This window comes from Triticum dicoccoides, chromosome 4B (genome assembly GCF_002162155.2).
Source record: "Triticum dicoccoides isolate Atlit2015 ecotype Zavitan chromosome 4B, WEW_v2.0, whole genome shotgun sequence".
NCBI classification, from domain to species: domain Eukaryota; kingdom Viridiplantae; phylum Streptophyta; class Magnoliopsida; order Poales; family Poaceae; genus Triticum; species Triticum dicoccoides.
In genome coordinates, this window is record NC_041387.1 from 215,690,667 (window position 1) to 215,710,704 (window position 20,038).

Here is a 20,038-nt window from a genome sequence, read left to right on the forward strand (position 1 = left end):
AAATTCAGAACCACATCCTTGCCAAGGAAGGCTGCAATGATTACAGGACACAACACCTTGAGATTGAGCTGTGGTCCAACTTCCCAATAGAGAAGCAAGCTTACGAACCCTACACTAGGGACCTTTACGGCAAGGTCAAGCGCGTCCTGATGTGCTTGTTCATTATCAACTTCAACATAAGCCGCCATGCGGGGTGAGTCGTGACGGATGTCACTAGGGAGAACCGCCTCTGCTCCGTAAACCATGAAGAAAGGTGTGTAACCCGTAGATCTATTGGGGGTAGTATTCATACTCCATAGCACTAAAGGTAACTCCTCCACCCAACAAAACAACGTCCTCTACAAAGGAACCATAAGCCGGGGTTTGATACCTCTCAAAATTTCTTGATTGGCTCTTTCGGCTTGACCATTGGATTGAGGATGAGCCACTAACGATACATCAAGTCGAATATGCTCATGTTGACAAAACTCTTTCATAACACCTTTAGACAGATTTGTGCCATTATTAGTTATGATGCTGTGGGGAAAGCCAAAGCAAAAAATCACCTTTTTGATGAATTGAGTCGTCATTGCTATGTCACACCTACTGACCGGCTTTGCTTCGACCCACTTTGTGAATTTGTCAACCGCAACCAATAGGCCCTTGACTGGATTGTTGATTGTAATTATCCTAATTACCTTGACTGTAACTACCCTGATTACCTTGATGGTTTTGGTGACCCTGGAAGCCGGGATTAGAACCGCCACCTCCATAACCCGGGCCATGAAAACCGCTGCCACCAGAACCTGAGCCGCCGCCCGGCCCATGGTTGTTGTAAAATAAATTAGAATTTTTGAAAGCCCTCATGATTTTACAATCTTTCCAAAGGTGAGTTGATGGCCTCCCCTTTGTACCATGCTTTGGGCAGGGCTCATTCAGCAACTGCGCAAGAGTGGGACCTGATCCACCTGTCTGAGGAGGCGGCCTCCCCTTACAACGCTGACCATTGTTCTGCGTATTGGTATTAGCTACAAAATCCGAGTTACCATCAGCGTTGCGCTTGTCGTTACCCCCTGACTCACCGGGTTATGCTGGGGACCCTTAGCGTTGCCACTCTTCTTTCCCTTTCCCGTCTTTTCATCATCAGACTCGGGGTCCTTGGTACCATCAAAGTCAGCATATTTAATTAGAGCCACCATCAGGTGCCCCATATCATTGCAATCACGCTTGAGCTGCCCTAGTTTCTGCTTAAGAGGCAAAAAACGGCATTTTTTCTCCAACATCAAGACTGCAGAGCCGGCATGGATGTTATCAGATGAGTGTATAATAGCCTTGACCCGGCGCACCCAATGGGTCGTTGATTCACCCTCCTCTTGGGTGCAAGAAGATAAATCCACAATCGACATGGGATGTTTGCATGTGTCTTTAAAGTTCTGGATAAATCGGGCCTTCAGTTCTCCCCATGACACGATGGAGTTGGCAGGCAGCCCTTTTAACCAAGTACGGGCCGTCCCATCCAGCATCATGGTGAAGTATTTAGCACATGCGGCATCGCTGACCTCCAACAGTTCCATGGCCATCTCATAACTCTCAATACACGCCTCAGGGGGTAAGTCGGCTGTGTAGTTAGGCACCTTATGAGATCCTTTGAAATCCTTGGGCAAATGCTCATTACGCAGAGCCGGCACCAAACAGGGTACACCTGTAGTTCTAGAGGTCACACCTGCCTCCAGTGAAGCCGTTGGATAAATCGGAAGGGGATGGTGAGCCGCCCGCTGAGCCGCCTACTCAGCCTCCTGACGCACTCTGTCCTGACCGACCAAGTCATGAGCTCCATCATGTGTCGGGTCCTGCCCACTGCTACGTCTCCATCGTATCTAATTTTCCAAATACGTTTGCCCTTGTTTTGAACTCTAACTTGCATGATTTGAATGGAACTAACCCGGACTAACGCTGTTTTCAGCAGAATTGCCATGGTGTTATTTTTGTGCAGAAATAAAAGTTCTCGGAGTGACCTGAAACTCCACCGAGAATATTTTTGGGATTAATAAAAAATACTGGCCAAAGAATCAAGGCCATGGGCCCCACACCCTGCCCACGAGGGTGGGGGCGCGCCCTACCCCCCTGGGCGCGCCTCCCTGCCTCGTGGGCCCCCTGGTGCTCCATCGACCACAACTCCAACTCTATATATTCACGTTCAGGGAGAAAAAAATCAGAGAGAAGGATTCATCACGTTTTACGATACGGAGCCGCCGCCAAGCCCTAATCTCTCTCGGGAGGGCTGATCTGGAGTCCGTTCGGGGCTCCGGAGAGGGGAATCCGTCACCATCGTCATCATCAACCATCCTCCATCACCAATTTCATGATGCTCACTGCCGTGCGTGAGTAATTCCATAGTAGGCTTGCTGGACGGTGATGGGTTGGATGAGATTTACCATGTAATCGAGTTAGTTTTGTTAGGGTTTGATCCCTAGTATCCATTATGTTCTGGGATTGATGTTGCTATGACTTTGCTATGCTTAATGCTTGTCACTAGGGCCCGAGTGCCACGATTTCAGATCTGAACCTATATGTTTTCATGAATATATGTGAGTTCTTGATCCTGTCTTGCAACTCTATAGTCACCTATTATGTGTTACGATACGACAAGCTCGAAGTAACAATAATCAGGACCACTCTCGCTGATGACCGTAGTTTGAGGAGTTCATGTATTCACTAAGTGTTAATGCTTTGGTTCAGTACTCTATTAAAAGGAGGCCTTAATATCCCTTAGTTTCCAATAGGACCCCGCTGCCACGGGAGGGTAGGACAAAAGATGTCATGCAAGTTCTTTTCCATAAGCACGTATGACTATATTCGGAATACATGCCTACATTATATTGATGAACTGGATCTAGTTCTGTGTCACCCTTTGTTATAACTGTTGCATGAGGAATCGCATCCGACATAATTATCCATCACTGATCCAATGCCTACAATCTTTTCACATATTGCTCTTTGCTTAGTAACTTTACCATTTCCACTGTTACAATTACTACAAAACTGCTAATGTTACTTTTGCTACTGTTACCGTTACTTCCATACTACTTTGCTACTAAATACTTTGCTGCAGATATTAAGTTATCCAGGTGTGGTTGAATTGACAACTCAACTGCTAATACTTGAGAATATTCTTTGGCTCCCCTTGTGTCGAATCAATAAATTTGGCTTGAATACTCTACCCTCAAAAACTATTGCGATTCCCTATACTTGTGGGTTATCAACACTATTTTTTGGCGCCGTTGCCGGGGAGCATAGCTCTATTCTTTGAGTCACTTGGGATTTATATCTGTGGATCACTATGAGGAACTTGAAAGACGAGAAAACCAAGATTTATGCCGCAACTACGAGGGGAGGTAAGGAATTGCCATCTAGCTCTGCACTTGATTCACCATCTGTTTTGAGTAAACTTGCAACACCTAAACCTGCTTCTGCCATTAATTCTGATATGTCGCATGTTATTGATGATGCCACTTCTGCTATGCATGACACTTATGATGTAACTACTTCTATGCTTGATACTACTGTGCCATTAGGTGAATTTCTTGATAAACAACTTGCTAGGGCTAGAGAGAATGAAATGATTGAAACTGATAATATTGATGAAACTGATGATGAAGATTCTCCCCCCTAGATATGAATTACATGTTGTGCCTGAGGGTTATGTTATGGATGAAGAAACCGCTAGAGATTTTCTTGCTTGCAGTGATAGATCTGATCTTAAGAAATTATTATCTAAGCTGAAAGTAAAGTCTTTGAATGCTTGAATGAAATATGACCCTGCTTTTGCTACTTCACCTATCTGTGTTAGTGATAAGGATTATGATTTCTCTGTTGATCCTGAGATAATTACTTTGGTTGAATCTGATCCTTTTTATGGGTATGAATCTGAAACTGTTGTGGCACATCTTACTAAGTTAAATGATATAGCCACCCTATTCACTAATGATGAGAAAAATTGTTACTACTATATTCTTAAATTATTTTTGTTCTCATTAAAGGGTGATGTTAAAATATGGTTTAACTCTCTTGATCCTGGTTGTGTGCGTAGTCCCCAGGATATGATTTATTACTTTTCTACTAAATATTTCCCCGCTCATAAGAAACAAGCTGCTTTAAGGGAAATATATAATTTTGTGCAAATTGAAGAAGAGAGTCTCCCACAAGCTTGGGGGAGGCTTCTCCAATTACTTAATGCTTTTCCTGATCATCCTCTCAAGAAAAATGAAATACTTGATATCTTTTATAATGGACTAACCGATGCTTCCAGAGACCACCTGGATAGTTGTGCTGGTTGTGTTTTCAGGGAAAGAACAGTCGATCAAGCTGAATTGCTATTGAATAATATGTTGACTAATGAAAACAATTGGACGCTTCCTGAACCAACTCCGAAGAAAAGAGGTGTTCTATTTCTCAGTCCTGAAGATATGCAAGAGGCAAAGAAATCTATGAAAGAAAAAGGTATTAAAACTGAAGATTTTAAGAATTTACCTCCTGTTGAAGAAATACATGGCCTTAATTTACCACCTATTGAAGAAGTACATGGTCTTGATAACCCGACACGGGTAGTAAAGGTAAATTCTCTCTATAGATATGATAAAGTTGAAATCCCGTCTACTAAGTTTGTTAGCCAATTCTTGGATGAGTTTGATAACTTTATGGCTAAACAAGAAAACTTCAATGCTTATGTTGGTAGACAATTGAAACGTAATGCTTATATGGTTGAACACTTGAGTGATTATATGTCTAGAGTTAAAGGTGAACTTAAACTTATTAGTAAACATGCTTCTATGGTTACCACTCAAGTTGAACAAGTGCTTAAAGCTCAAAATGATTTGCTCAATGAATTAAATAACAAGAAAAATGATAATGATGTTAGAGTTATGACTAGACGGGTTAAAACGACTCAGGAACCTTTGTATCCTGAGGGCCACCCTAAGAGGATTGAGCAAGATTCTCAGAGAAATAATGTAGATGCACCTAGTCCTTCTAATAGGAAGAAAAAGAAAAATGATAGGACTTTGCATGCTTCTAGTGAACCTGTTGTAGACACACCTGAGAATCCCAATGATATTTCTATTTCTAATGCTGAAACACAATCCGCTGATGAACATGAACCTAGTGATAATGTTAATGATGATGTTCATGTTGATGCTCAACCTAGAAATAATGATGTAGAGATTGAACCTGTTGTTGATCTTGATAACCCACAATCAAACAATCAACATTATGATAAAAGAGACTTCATTGCTAGGAAGCACAGTAAAGAAAGAGAACCATGGGTTTAGAAACCCATGCATTTTCCTCCTAAACCATCCAAGAAAAAGGATGATGAGGATTTTGAGCGCTTTGTCGAAATGATTAGACCTATCTTTTTGCGTATGCGTTTGACTGATATGCTTAAAATAAATCCTTATTCTAAATACATGAAAGATATTGTTACAAACAAAAGAAAGATACCAGAGGCTGAAATTTCCACCATGCGTGCTAATTATACTTTTAAAGGTGTAATACCTAAGAAACTAGGAGATCGGGGAGTACCAACTATACCATACTCCTTTAAAAGAAATTATGTTAAAACTGCTTTATGTGATCTTGAGCCGGTGTTAGTGTTAGCCTCTCTCTTTATATCATAGACTTGAATTGAATAAGTTGACACCTACTGAAATATCTTTGCAAATGGCCGATAAATCAACTGCTATACCTGTCGGTATTTGTGAGGATGTGCCTATTGTGGTTGCAAATGTTACTATCTTAGCGGACTTTGTTATTCTTGATATTCCCGATGACGATAGTATGTCGATTATCCTTGGTAGACCCTGTTTGAATACTGCAGGGGCTGTTATTGATTGCAACAAAGGCAATGTCACTTTTCATGTTAATGGTAATGAGCATACGGTACACTTTCCGAGGAAACAACCTCAAGTTCACAGTATCAATTATGTTGGAAAAATTCCATCGATTATTATTGGTGGTTTTGAATTTCCTCTTCCTACTGTCAAGAAGAAATATTATATTCTTATTATTGGGATGTACATATCCCCGTTGAGGTAACCTAGTGCTATTCGAAAATTCTCCGGTTTCATCCAATTCGGAATGAGTTTGTTAACAAGACTTGATCAACCTTGTTAGTGGATTCCTTTTGATGAGCATGAGATGGATGAAGTTAGAAAGCACAACTCTCAGTACCCTCCTTTTACTTTCTGTTATATAGATTAAATAAAGCAAAAAATAGTATTATATGTCTGTTTTCTGAATTATCCTTGCAATAAAAAAATACCCCGAAAATAAAAGTTCTCCAAATGCCCTGAAAATGAAATATGATTTTTTCTAGAATATTTGAGAATATTTGGCACTGAGAACACACTAGAGGGGGCAACCACCTGGCCACGAGGGTCCAGGGCACGCCCCCCTGCCTCGTGGGCCCCTGGTGCCCCCCTCCACTTATTCCTGCACCCACACACTCCTTCCTCCCAAAAAAATCACCAACCAGCTCAAGCACGAGTTCTAGCTCATCTTGCTGCCATTTTCGATCTCCTTGCTCAAAGCTCCACTCACAAAACTGCTTTCAGGGATTGTTCTTTGGTATGTGACTCCTCCAATGGTCCAATTAGTTTTTGTTCTAGTGCTTTATTCATTGCAAATTTTTGCTACTAAGGTGGCCCTGTTCTTGAGCTTGCATGTCAAATTTATTTGGTCCCAGGTACTTCTAATGCATGATATAGTCTCTAGGCACTTGTGGGAGTAGTTGCTATCAATTTTGTTGAGTTTGGTTCACTTTTATTTTGAGTTACTGAAATTTTCAGAAATTTTTCAGAGGAAGAAATATGTTTAGGAAAATGTACCAAGGTGGTTCTTCAAGGAAGCAAGGACCCAGGCCCGCAATACGTGAGCAGGACGATGAACCACCGAGGGAAGCTCAAGTGCGACCTTGTGAATGGCCGTTAGAAGATTTCATGGTCCAAGCAGGAATTAAGGAGGAATTGGACGCATATGTGCGTAATGCTGAACTCGAGGGCTTCATGCTAGATAAGTGGCCTCAATATTACCACTTAACTGATTCCTTTGTGAGAAGGTTCAAATTTACATCTTCACACAATTCTCACACTGTCCTATTTGATCTTTATGATAAATCTTATACCATGGACCTAGAAGATTTTAATACTGCTTGTAAACTCCCGCAATGGGGTAGTGCTAGTGAACCTCACAAATCTGAATTTAAAAATTTTCTTGCTAGTATCACTGTGGGGGAATCTAGAGAAATAGCACAAGCTACCATAGGGAGCATTCATTTTCCTGCTATAAATTATTTTGCTCTCTTTATAGGTAGATGCATAAATGGTAAGGACGAGGCACGTCACATGTGTGTTCCTGATCTTAGTGTTCTCAAGAGTGTTGTGCTAGGAGATAAATAATATAACTTGGGGGCCATTGTTGCACGTAGGTTGCATAATAATAGTTTAAATGGAGACTTGTTTGGTGGGATTTATGCAACCCGTGTGGCTAATTTTCTTGAGATACCCATACATGAAAATGATATGGAGTTGCTTCCCGCTTATCTAGATTAGGATGCCATGGTTCGTCATTAGTTTGTTGAGAGGAATGGACAGTTCCTCCAATACCGACTAATCTTTGATAGACGTCGCACTGTCCATGTTGCTCTCCTTGCTCCTGGTTTCTTTGACTTTCAGGAAAGAAAGGAGATATATTATAACCAGGGAGGAGGCGAACGAGTACGAGAGGAGGACGGAGGTAGCTTGGCTCCAAGCTGCAGCTCATGAGGCAATAGCTGTTGCATCTCAGTACGACCCCAGCTATAACTTTCACCCATGGGCATAGACCAACTTAGGACAAAAGCCTAAGTTTGGGGGAGTACGTATTTCTCACCGACATTACATTCATGTTCACACACTCATTCTAGTTGTCGGTGCTCATACTCTTTCATTGTACTATCCATGCTAGTTTATTTTCTTTTCTAAGTCTTCTTCTAGTGTGTTTGAAAAACCTTAAGAAAAACCAAAAAAATAGTTATAACTTTTAGCTAGTTTACTTTCCATGCATGTAGTAGTAGTAATTAAACGAAAACTCAAAAAGATTTCTCGTTCTTCTTTTGCTTGTTGGGAGCTTTCCCGTGTAAATAGTTTTATTTCTTTTCTTTTCTTTGGGGGTCGAGAGGAGAAGACCATGATGAAAATGTTGAGTGGCTCTTACTTGCATTATTGTTGATTTAACAAAGAGCCCATATTACCTTGTCTTCTCCCTTGAATTGAATGCTTGCATATTCCAGCTTAGTCCAATGCACGTGCACTATTATTATTATTCACACCGTTCAGTCGTGCAAGTGAAAGGCAATAATGACGATATATGATGAAATGATTAAGATGAGAGAAGTTGGTACGAACTCGACCTATCTTGTTTTTGTAAATATGATTAGTTCATCGTTCCTGATTCAGCCTATTATGAATAAACATGTTTGCAATGACAATTAGAGATTATAGTTGCTTATGCCATGCTTAATTAGCTAGGAGTTTATAATGGTTTACCTTGCATGCCAACATGCTATTTAAATGGTTGTGATGTGGTATGATAGGGTGGTATCCTCCTTTGAACGATTCGAGTGACTTGACTTGGCACATGTTCACGCATGTAGTTGAAACAAAATCCACATAGCATCCACGATATTTATGTTCATGGTGGATTATATCCTACTCATGCTTGCACTCAATGTCTATTAATTTTAATGCATGTTCATGATTGTTGTCGCTCTCTAGTTGGTCACTTCCCAGTCTTTTTCTAGCCTTCACTTGTACTAAGCGGGAATACTGCTTGTGCATCCACTTCCATAAACCCCAAAGTTATTCCATATGTGCCCAACATACCTTCCTATATGCAGTATCTACCTGCCGTTCCAAGTAAATTTGTATGTGCCAAACTCCAAACCTTCAAATGAAATTCTGTTTTGTATGCTCGAACAACTCATGTATCAACTAGGGATGTCTATATCTTCCATGCTAGGAAGGTTATTCTCAAGAGGAGTGGACTCCGCTCCTCACTCACGAGAAAATGGTTGGTCACCGGGATGCCCAGTCCTATGCTCAAATAAACTCCCCCAGGATTGTTGTTAGTTGGAGGCACCCATTGTTTCGGGCAAGCCATGGATTGATGATTGTTGGTGGTGGGGGAGTATAAACTTTACCATTCTATTTGGGAATCGCCTATAATGTGTGTAGCATGGAAGATATCGAGATCTCTTGGTTGTTATGTTGACAATGAAAGTATGCCGCTCAAAATATTATTTATCTCTATTTCAAAATCGAGCTCTAGCACCTCTAATAATCCCTGCTTCCCTCTGCGAAGGGCCTATCTATTTACTTTTATGTTGAGTCATCATCCTCTTATTAAAAAAGCACTAGTTGGAGAGCACCGCTGTCATTTGCATGCATTACTATTAATTTATATTGAGGATGACTATGACTAGATCTCTTTTACCATGAATTACAATGTTTAGTCAGTCCTTAATCTTCAGAGGTGCTCTGCATTTATGTTTTGCGATCTCAGAAAGGTCTAGCGAGATACCATCTTGTTATGTCATATTATGGTTGTTTTGAGAAAGTTTTGTCATCTGAGTTTTATTATTATTGCTCGCTAGTTGATTATGCCATTGAAATGAGTAAACATGAGACCTAAGTGTTATTGTGAATATGGTTAGTTCATAAGCTTTGTTGAAAACTTGAATGTTGGCTTTACATATTTACTACAACAAGAGAAAACAGAGTTTGTAAAAGTTCTTCTTTATCACGTTCAGTTTATCAACTGAATTGCTTGAGGACAAGCAAAGGTTTAAGCCTGGGGGAGTTGATACGTCTCCATCATATCTACTTTTCCAAACACTTTTGCCCTTGTTTTGGAATCTAACTTCCATGATTTGAATGGAACTAACCCGGACTGACGCTGTTTTCAGTAGAATTGCCATGGTGTTATTTTTGTGCAGAAATAAAAGTTATCGGAATGACCTGAAACTCCACGGAGAATATTTTTGGAATTAATAAAAAATACTAGCAAAAGAATCAAGTCCAGGGGGCCCACACCCTGTCCACGAGGGTGGGGGGTGCGACGTACCCCCTGGGCGCGCCTCCCTACCTCGTGGGCCCCCTCGTGCTCCACCGACCTCAACTCCAACTCTATATATTCACGTTCGGGGAGAAAAAAATCAGAGAGAAGGATTCATCGCATTTTACAATACGGAGCCGCCGACAAGCCCTAATCTCACTTGATAGGGCCAATCTGGAGTCCGTTCGGGGCTCCGGAGAGGGGAATCCATCGCCGTCGTCATCATCAACCATCCTCCATCACCAATTTCACGATGCTCACCGCCGTGCGTGAGTAATTCCATCATAGGCTTGCTGGATGGTGATGGGTTGGATGAGATTTACCATGTAATCGAGTTAGTTTTGTTAGGGTTTGATCCCTAGTATCCATTATGTTCTGAGATTGATGTTGCTATGACTTTCCTATGCTTAATGCTTGTCGCTAGAGCCCGAGTGCCATGATTTCAGATCTGAACCTATTATGTTTTTCATGAATATATGTGAGTTCTTGATCCTATCTTGCAAGTCTATAGTCACCTATTATGTGTTATGATCCGACAACCCCGAAGTAACAATAATCGGGACCAGTCTCGGTGATGACCGTAGTTTGAGGAGTTCATGTATTCACTAAGTGTTAATGCTTTGGTCCGGTACTCTATTAAAAGGAGGCCTTAATATCCCTTAGTTTCCAATAGGACCCCGCTGCCACGAGAGGGTTGGACAAAAGATGTCATGCAAGTTCTTTTCCATAAGCACGTATGACTACATTCGGAATACATGCCTACATTACATTGATGAACTGGAGCTAGTTCTGTGTCACCCTATGTTATAACTGTTGCATGAGGAATCGCATCCGACATAATTATCCATCACAGATCCAATGCCTATGAGCTTTTCACATATTGCTCTTTGCTTAGTTACTTTATCGTTGCCACTATTACAATTACTACAAAACTGCTACTCTTACTTTTGCGACCATTACCGTTACTTCCATACTACTTTGCTACTAAATACTTTGTTGCTGATATTAAGTTATCCAGGTGTGGTTGAATTGACAACTCAACTGCTAATACTTGAGAATATTCTTTGGCTCCCCTTGTGTCGAATCAATAAAATTGGGTTGAATACTCTACCCTCGAAAACTGTTCCGATCCCCTATACTTGTGGGTTATCACCCACGTGGCTGGTTACGGTTCTGTTCATTGCTTAAAACGGCCGTCTTGGGAGAGGGGTCGAATGAACCCTATCCTGACTGTAAGAACATGCATCCTGCTGCACCAATGCAGTTTGAAGAAGCTCCCTAGCCCTTCGTGTTTCAACCGCCGCTGTAGAGTCGCCATCTACTGGGAGAGCCACCAGTCATGTCGCCGCAATGATCATGTTATCCAAAGGGTTGGAATAATGACCCAGTGGTGTTGGAACATGCTGAGGCGGGGTATTATTCAAACGAGGTGGCTCCGTCACGCGTGGCTGAACCGGCCTTCCGGCCCCAGGTGTTGCAACCCGGTTTGTCTGCGGCGGGTTACTGGTCCCTGCTCCAAGCATGCAAAAGAGGTTTCTCGCCTCGTAAACCGGAGGTAGATGAGACTTGTGCCTCCTCCTCATGATTTCATTTGAAGCGTATTGATACATCGTAAGCCAGAAAGCCTCTGACTGAATCCGCTGGGCCTGAGCATCTAGAGCAGCCCGCTCTGCTGCCGCCATGTCTTCCTTGGCTAGTGCTACTTCATCGTAACTTTGCAATCTCCGCATTATGATGAGCTTGATTTGACGGGTTGACCTCTGCTATCAACAGATCTATCAGTTTATCCATTAAATCCGTCAAAACCTGAGCCGGCGGGCGCATAGGGCCTCCTGCCCCGGCCGTCATTGCTGTTGCTGACTCAGAGATCATTGCCGCTACAGTTGAAGAGTTCTGACCAGGCTATGTACCGGCCATGAAGATCCCGACCCTGTTCGGCGGCTCATGGGGGTCCAGAATACTGTCGCCATCGGAATAGCCCCCAAGCCTGCCATCTTGCAGTTGATACAATGAAGTAGTCTCGCATGTGGATGACTCACCATCAGAGTAGATGGCCGTCTCACCGCCAGACATAGATCCTTCATCAAATTCCCCTCCATGGATGAATCCCACGAAGGCACGTTTCACGGCGAGCTGAGCTCGGGCGGTTCTTGCACGCTGAGCCGTCTCGATGATGTTAGTGCAGATGTCCGGCTCAGGGCTCGGCTTGCCGATCTTGCTGATGAAGGCGTGGATTTGGCCGAAGGGTACCCGGTACCCATACTCAATTGAGCCGGCCTCGGGGCCCCAGCCTGCATCATCGATGTAGAGCTTGCCGCGATGAATCTTAGTCATCCGGCCCACAGCGTATCCCTTGATCCCTTCGAAGCTGCCCTTTAAGAACTCGAAACCACCATGCGCTGGCCCCACGGTGGGCGCCAACTGTCGTGGAATAGTCACGGCAGATGTCCTAGTGTGAGGTCTTAGTCGTGGAGCCATCGCAACTAGGTTATCCTAAAGGGGTTAAACGGGACAAAGGACACAAGACTTTATACTAGTTCGGCCCCTTGCGGTGAAGGTAAAGGCCTAATCCAGTTTGAGGTGGTATTGCTTATGTCTCGATTACCAGGGAGCGAATCCGCTTGACCTAGCTTTCGATCTGTTGTTTCTTGCCTTGAACCGCCGCCGGGTCATCCCTTTATATATACAAGTTGACGCCCAGCGGCTCACGGAGTCCCGACCGGCTCATTGACAACGTGTCCGGCTCGGTGACTACACATGCCTTACAATACAAGTCTTATACATATGGCGGTTTACTTCTACGGGCCTTAAGTCGCCCTTGGGCCTTGGGCCCTTGCCTATGAACCACCATCTTCAATATCCTTGTAGGCTTCATATCATGAATCACCATAGATATAACCCGGCCCCACCTGGGCGGGTCATACCTAATAGTTATATCCCCAACAATCATCATAATTAGAGCATTGTCCCATGTGAGGAAAGGATGATGGAGACTATGATTCCCCCACAAGTCGGGATGAGACTCCAGACGAAAAAAAAGGAGGCCAAATGAGCCCAAGAAAAAAGAGTCCAAAGTGCCCAACAAAAAAAGAGGGAAAAAAGGAAAAAATGAGAGAAAAAAGAGAGAAGGGACAATGTTACTATCCTTTTCCACACTTGTGCTTTACAGTAGCACCATTTTCTTAATGATAGAGAGTCCCCTATTTTGTCACTTTCATATATTACTAGTGGGAATTTTTCATTATTAGAACTTGGCTTCTATATTCCCATGATGGGCTTCCACAAATGCTTGTGGTCTTCATGAGCAAGCAAGTTGGATGCTCACCCATTTAGTTTTTTTAGCTTTCATACACTTATAGCTCTAATGCATCTGTTGCATGGCAATGCCTACTCCTTGCATTGATATCAATTGATGGGCATCTCCATAGCCCATTGATTAGCCTCGTCAATGTGGGATTTTCTTATTTTTGTCTTCTCCACACAACCTCCAACATCATATTCTATTCCACCCATAGTGCTATATCCATGGCTCACGCTCATGTACTGCATGAGAGTTGAAAAAGTTAAAGCACATTAAAAAGTATGAACCAATTTCTCGGCTTGTCTTCGGGGTTGTGCACTTTAAATACTTGGTGTTAAGGAGATGGATCATGACAAGACTAAATGATTTTGTAGGGATAAGTTTCTTTAGCCATGATATTTTGAAAAGACATGATTGCTTTTTAGTATGCTTGAAGTATTATTGTTTTTATGTCAATATTAAAATTTTGTTTTGAATCTTATGGATCCGAATATTCATACCACATAAAGAAAGATTACCTGATAAACATGTTAGGTAGCATTCCACATCAAAAATTCTGTTTTTATCATTTACCTACTCGAGGACGGCAGGAATTAAGCTTGGGGGTGCTTGATACATCTCCAACGTATCTATAATTTTTTATTGTTCCATGCTATTATGTTATCAATCTTGGATGTTTTATATGCATTATTATGCTATTTTATATCATTTTTTGGGACTAACATGTTAACCTAGTGCCTAGTGCGAGTTGTTGTTTTCCCCTTGTTTTTGTCTTTACAGAAAATCAATACCAAATAGAGTCCAAATGGAACGAAACTTTTTGATGATTTCTCTTGGACCACAAGACACCCTAGAAGCTTCGGAGGAGGCGAGAAGGGCCACGAGGCGGCGACAAGCTCAGGGGACATGCCCCAGGGTGGGCACCCCAAGCTTGTGGGGCCCCCGTGGCTCCTCTAACCCTAATTATTCTTCTATAAATACCCAAATATTCCCCAAAGACTAGAGGGCACACCAAAAATACTTTTTAGCTGCCGCAAGTTTCTGTCTTCGTGAGATCCCATCTGGAGACCTTTTATGGTACTCTGCCGGAGGGGGATTTGATCACGGAGGGCTTTTACACCAACCTTGCTGCTCTACCGATGATGTGTGAGTAGTTTACCACAGACCTACGGGTCCATAGCTAGTACCTAGATGGCTTCTTCTCTCTCTTTGATCTTCAATACAATGTTCTCCTCGATGTTCTTGGAGATCTATTTGTTGTAATCTTCTTTTGTGGTGTGTTTATTGAGATTCGATGAACTGTGGGTTTATGATCAGATTATCTATGAATATTATTTAAGTCGTCTCTAAACTCTTTTATGCATGATTTATATAGCTTTGTATTTCTCTCCGATCTATTGATTTGGTTTGGCCAACTAGATTGATTTTTCTTGCAATAAGAGAGGTGCTTTGTAATGGGTTCAATCTTGCGGTGCTCAGTCCCAGTGACAGAAAGGGACATAACACGTATTTGTATTGTTGTCATTAAGGATAAAAAGATGGGGTTTGTTCATATTGATTGGATCTATCCCTCTACATCATATCATCTTGCTTAAGGCATTACTCCGTTCGATGTGTGGAGTAGTAGTAGTAGATGCAGGCAGAAGTCGGTCTACTTGTCTCGGACGTGATGCCCATATACATGATCATTGCCTTCGATATCTTCATAACTATGCACTTTTCTACCAATTGCTCAACAGTAATTTGTTTACCCACCGTATGTTTTATTTCAAGAGAGAAGCCTCTAGTGAAAATTGTGGCCCCCGGGTCTATCTTTTATCATGTTATTTTTAGATCTACAAAATCAAAAACACAAAAATATCTTGCTGCAATTTATTTACTTTTATTTTATTTAGCACTTTTACTTATGTTGTATACCTATCATTACTAGATCTCATCCTTGCAAGTAACCGTGAAGGGATTGACAACCCCTTTATCGCGTTGGGTGCAAGTATTTGTTTGATTGTGCAGGTGCAATCATTGGAGGCTTGTGTGTTCCTCCTAATGGATTGATACCTTGGTTCTTAACTGAGGAAAATACTTATCTCTACTTTGCTGCATCACCATTTCCTCTTCAAGGGAAAAACCAACGCAAACTCAAGAAGTAGCAACTACTTAACTACTACTTAATTAATGAATTATCTGGGCGGTGCTTTGGATTTGCTTGGATGGATGAATGTTTTGTGGGCGATCGCCCAGGCTCAAAGGGATTGTACGAGTTCAAAGTTGAGTAGCTTCCTTGTGTAACAGTGAGACAATATGGGCTCTGTCTGGACCAAGTAAGTTGTGGGAAACCTCCTGCGGTAGACCAACAAGTGTAGTTCATGCAGTAGGACCCCCGGACTAGGTATACCTTTTCAGAGAGGCTACTACTTCCCAAAAGTCTTGTCTTGGTCTACCGGGCTACTTCACAAGTGAAGTTTAGTGGCTTAAGGGTGTGATCAGAAAATCACAAGTAAAGTACACAAACCTCTGCAGAGTGTATAAAACTTATCATGATTATCGTGTCCCCGGTTATGGACAAATTTGAGCAACTCACCTGAGAGCTGTCAGGGTGATCTCATCGCCTCTTCTTTAATTTGAATCAATGGGTTGAACCAACAGGGAGTGTGGACCAACCCAGGATCCCTTGGCTTACTAGAAGATTCTTCTAGGAAGGTTGGGGTAACCAGGGTTAACCACAGAGCCCACATGCTCAAATTCTTTGTGCTACGACAAGGGTTTACCGGGAGTGCCTATAGATTACGGCTGAGGTTTATCGGAAGTGTCATATTGCTATTAGAGTAGACCACTACTATACAAGATAGGGAAACTATTTTGCACAAAAGAAAACTAGCCACACCAGTTGCATGTTTACTTTTCCAATAAGCTAATCCTGGTGAAGCTTGCCAATACATTTGATGTATTGACCCTTGTGGCTGCAGCATATCATGTTGCAGGTTTACGGTCTCGAGTGGAAGGTAAGAAGTAGGGTTACAATGCTATACTCAACTTTTGCGTGTGAGTGCATTGACACCACAAGACTAGAATGAAATCTCCGCTGCATGATTATATTGTAAGGTAGCCCATGAGTCAAGCAGGTACATATTGTAAAACACTATATCTATGATGTAATACTTGACACATGATGTATTCTCCGTATTTCATCGTCAATTGTGCGTGTCAGCTATTGATCCAGGGACTGACACAATAAGCACAGAGATTGAGGCCCCATTCAGGGACCGGGTCGTGATAGATACAAGGTCGAGGCCCAAGTTTGTGCGCGCAAGTTACCGGATGTCCGGTGGCTCTAGTGACGCCGGATGTCTGGAGGACGTCAGACGTCGGACATCTGGTAATATTCGCCATTTGCCTTCTGGATAATCATCGTCGGATTTCTAGTAAGGAGCGGATGTCCGGTGGCTCGGGACGCGTCAGATGTCCGGCCGCTGTAGAGTTGATTTGTGAGTTGTTTTCCTTTGAGGTCCTCCTCACGCTACATCGGGCGTCTGTGGTCCTACCGGACATCTGGTGGTTGTAGCTTTCCTTATTGATTATCTTGCTCCGCATCTACGCCACCTTGCCCATTACTCCTAGCTTCTCCTGGCCATCTTCTTGATACCTAATTACACATAGCATGTCCGTATTAGGTAGTAACCATGTCTCGCGTGTATGGAAGGGAGACAATGAGCAAATTTACACTACCGGATAGTCTGGCCCTCTGACCAGATAGTTCGGCTGCTAGAAACACTTCAGGCAAAATCTTCTGGTGTCAACAGGCTGTTTGGTCGAAGGGACCAGATTGTATGGTTAATGGAATGGGACTGTCCGAACGACACTGGAATCGCAAACGAATCTCTCTGACTAACCAGACTGTCTCGCCAGAACCAACCAGACTATCCGGTCCCACGCTGAAGCTTCAAGAGAAATACACTACCGAACAGACCGGTAGATCTCGGCCAGACTATCTAGTATCTTGGTCTATCCACTATTTCGGGTTGAGGCCCATACCCCTTTTGCACCTAGACCATATATTTCGCCCCTCTCCTCAGGTTTAGTTACCAAAGCATTTTGACTAAACTTGAGAGGCTTTTGCTCATCTATCATCTCCTTTGGAGATCAAGGCCTCCACTAGGAGAATAAACCCTTGTGGTTAATCAAGACATCCATATCCTTTGGATTGGGGAAGATCTACCTCTAAAGACCCCATCTCTTTTAGAGATTTGGGAAGAACTCATCATTTACCTTTTCCTTTTGTTGTGTGTGAATCTTGATGTACGTGTAACTCTCCATTGGATGCTATTAGTGTATATGTGATGTGAACCTTATTTTTGTGTGTTTCCTCTTGAGATCTATGTCTTCTTTGCGATTTTACCCTTTGCCAGCTTCAGATTGTGAAGATTGAGACAAGCCTAGAGACTTGCCCTACATAGATTTCCATCTTTTGATGGTTGGCCTGGAAAGTCAAATAGTTGAACAAAACCTAGGCATGAGGATCCAAAAGTGTCTCAAATGCTCTATAATTAGGATTTTGTATCGATCAGGGATAAACCTATTTGAGATCGAAAGGAACAAATGATCGAACTGTCGATTTCATTGAATGATTCTCGATATATATACAAGGGGAACAGATGCGATTAAGAGATGCGACTGTTCGTAGAGGTGCAAGGGGAGAGGCGCGATGGTTGCCAATGCAACCAACGTACAGATTACAATGGGAGGATTATCTCTTTAATTAACCTATTAATTTAATCCTAAAACTCCCCCTAATCCTTCCTTGTCCTTGCAATCGATCATCTCTGGGATCATCCTTGAATTAACTCTTCTCCAAAAACCCTGTGGGAAAATGTGAGAAGTATTCTAGTATGATACGTTGCTAAAACTCCTTCAAACCCAGTGGGATAAATAAGGAGAAAATGGTGCTACATATAATGGTTATTGTCTCTTTTAACTCAATACAAGAAAACCCATAGAGTTCAGAGGACAATAAATATGTCGTATATACATTCCTAATTAATCCGGTGGGGAAAACTGAAAGTATGACATATGATCTCATGTTGATATTACCTCATTAAAAACCTTTATGAGAACTTGTAAAGTAAACTCATGAAGGGAAAAAGAGTATAATGTGATGCATTGAACATGAACAATTCAGGAAGATACTCCCCCTGATTCTTGCAAAATCCGAAGTCGTCACCTACCAATCCTATGAACACATTTCCGGAACATAGAAGTTGGTAGAAACCTGATCAGCAAATCAGTCGCATGATTTTACTTGAAAGATATGCAATATAGTGATATTGCTTATTATGTAACTTGTTTGCATTCGGGAAACACAAGAAACATTATCGTTGAGATAATGGTTGGTGGATGTAGCCATGAGGTATGTTTCAAAGATTTCTCATGAGAGGGCTACTACACCTAGGAGGAACACTAAGCTTGTCTACAATCTGACATAGTAGGGTTCTGATCTACGTATCCAATGATATCGGTGTTCACATTCCTATGAAACTAAAAAACCAAGACAAGATGTTTGATGCCTTGGAGATATCGAAAGATATTCTTGAGTACCAACCAATTGCGTTTGGTGGATCCAATGGCATTATGGAAGATTGAGTCCCGATATCTCATTTCCGTCATCTCTTGGTCTAAATAGATCTTTCTCTACGTCTAGAGAATGAACTACCATGAGAGTTATGGATGGATAAGATTTGTCCACAATGAATTTCCCCAATATATTTTGGATATAGACAACATGGTGTACCATAATGTATGAATGAAGGTGCTCAAGTTGTAGTAACGAACGGTATTTTGGTTTACCCAAATTCTTCATTTTAAACTCCGTCATTTAGATGATTGCATGTGTCATCATTGCAGACACACAAACATGGATAATCATCATGGTAGGATTAATCCTTGTGAATAAGGAACTCACTACCACGGTTGTACCAAATGTACCGACGATAATAATAAGTCACATAGTGACTTATTGTTTTTACACAATATATGTTGCATTTTGTACTTCGATTCAGAATTGAGGTTCCATCGGGAACCATCTATATCTGAATGTAGTGATCTACATGGGTATGTAACCACTACATCTCTCAACTACAGAGATAGATGATTTTGTACTACCAATGATATAAATTATCGGAAAGAGATTCCACCTTTGGAGAATAGTTGGGCATCTACATGAACCCTTGTGCTACAATACTTGCTCTTTGTTTCACCACCTCGATTTTCTCAATTCTGTTTTGAGAAGAAAACTGGTGTAGACATTGCTTATGAATACCTTCCCATTATTGAGCAAGGTCATTTCTACCTAGATTATACCTTTTGCTTGAGTTCAATCCGAGTGTTTTTCACACTTTGCTATGGCCATGGTCTCTGGATCTGAATCATTTGAAAGGTTTTTGCAATCTAGTTGAGAAATGTATGTCGACAATTGTAGTCTTCCAGATATATGATTCTCCAGAATCTATATATAAATATATAGTTGATGGAAATATCGTTACCCATGGTGACTGCTCGCGATTTCCCAATGTGATTGAGTCGGGTATTCCGATGTCCCGGTCATTGTGTGCACTGTGA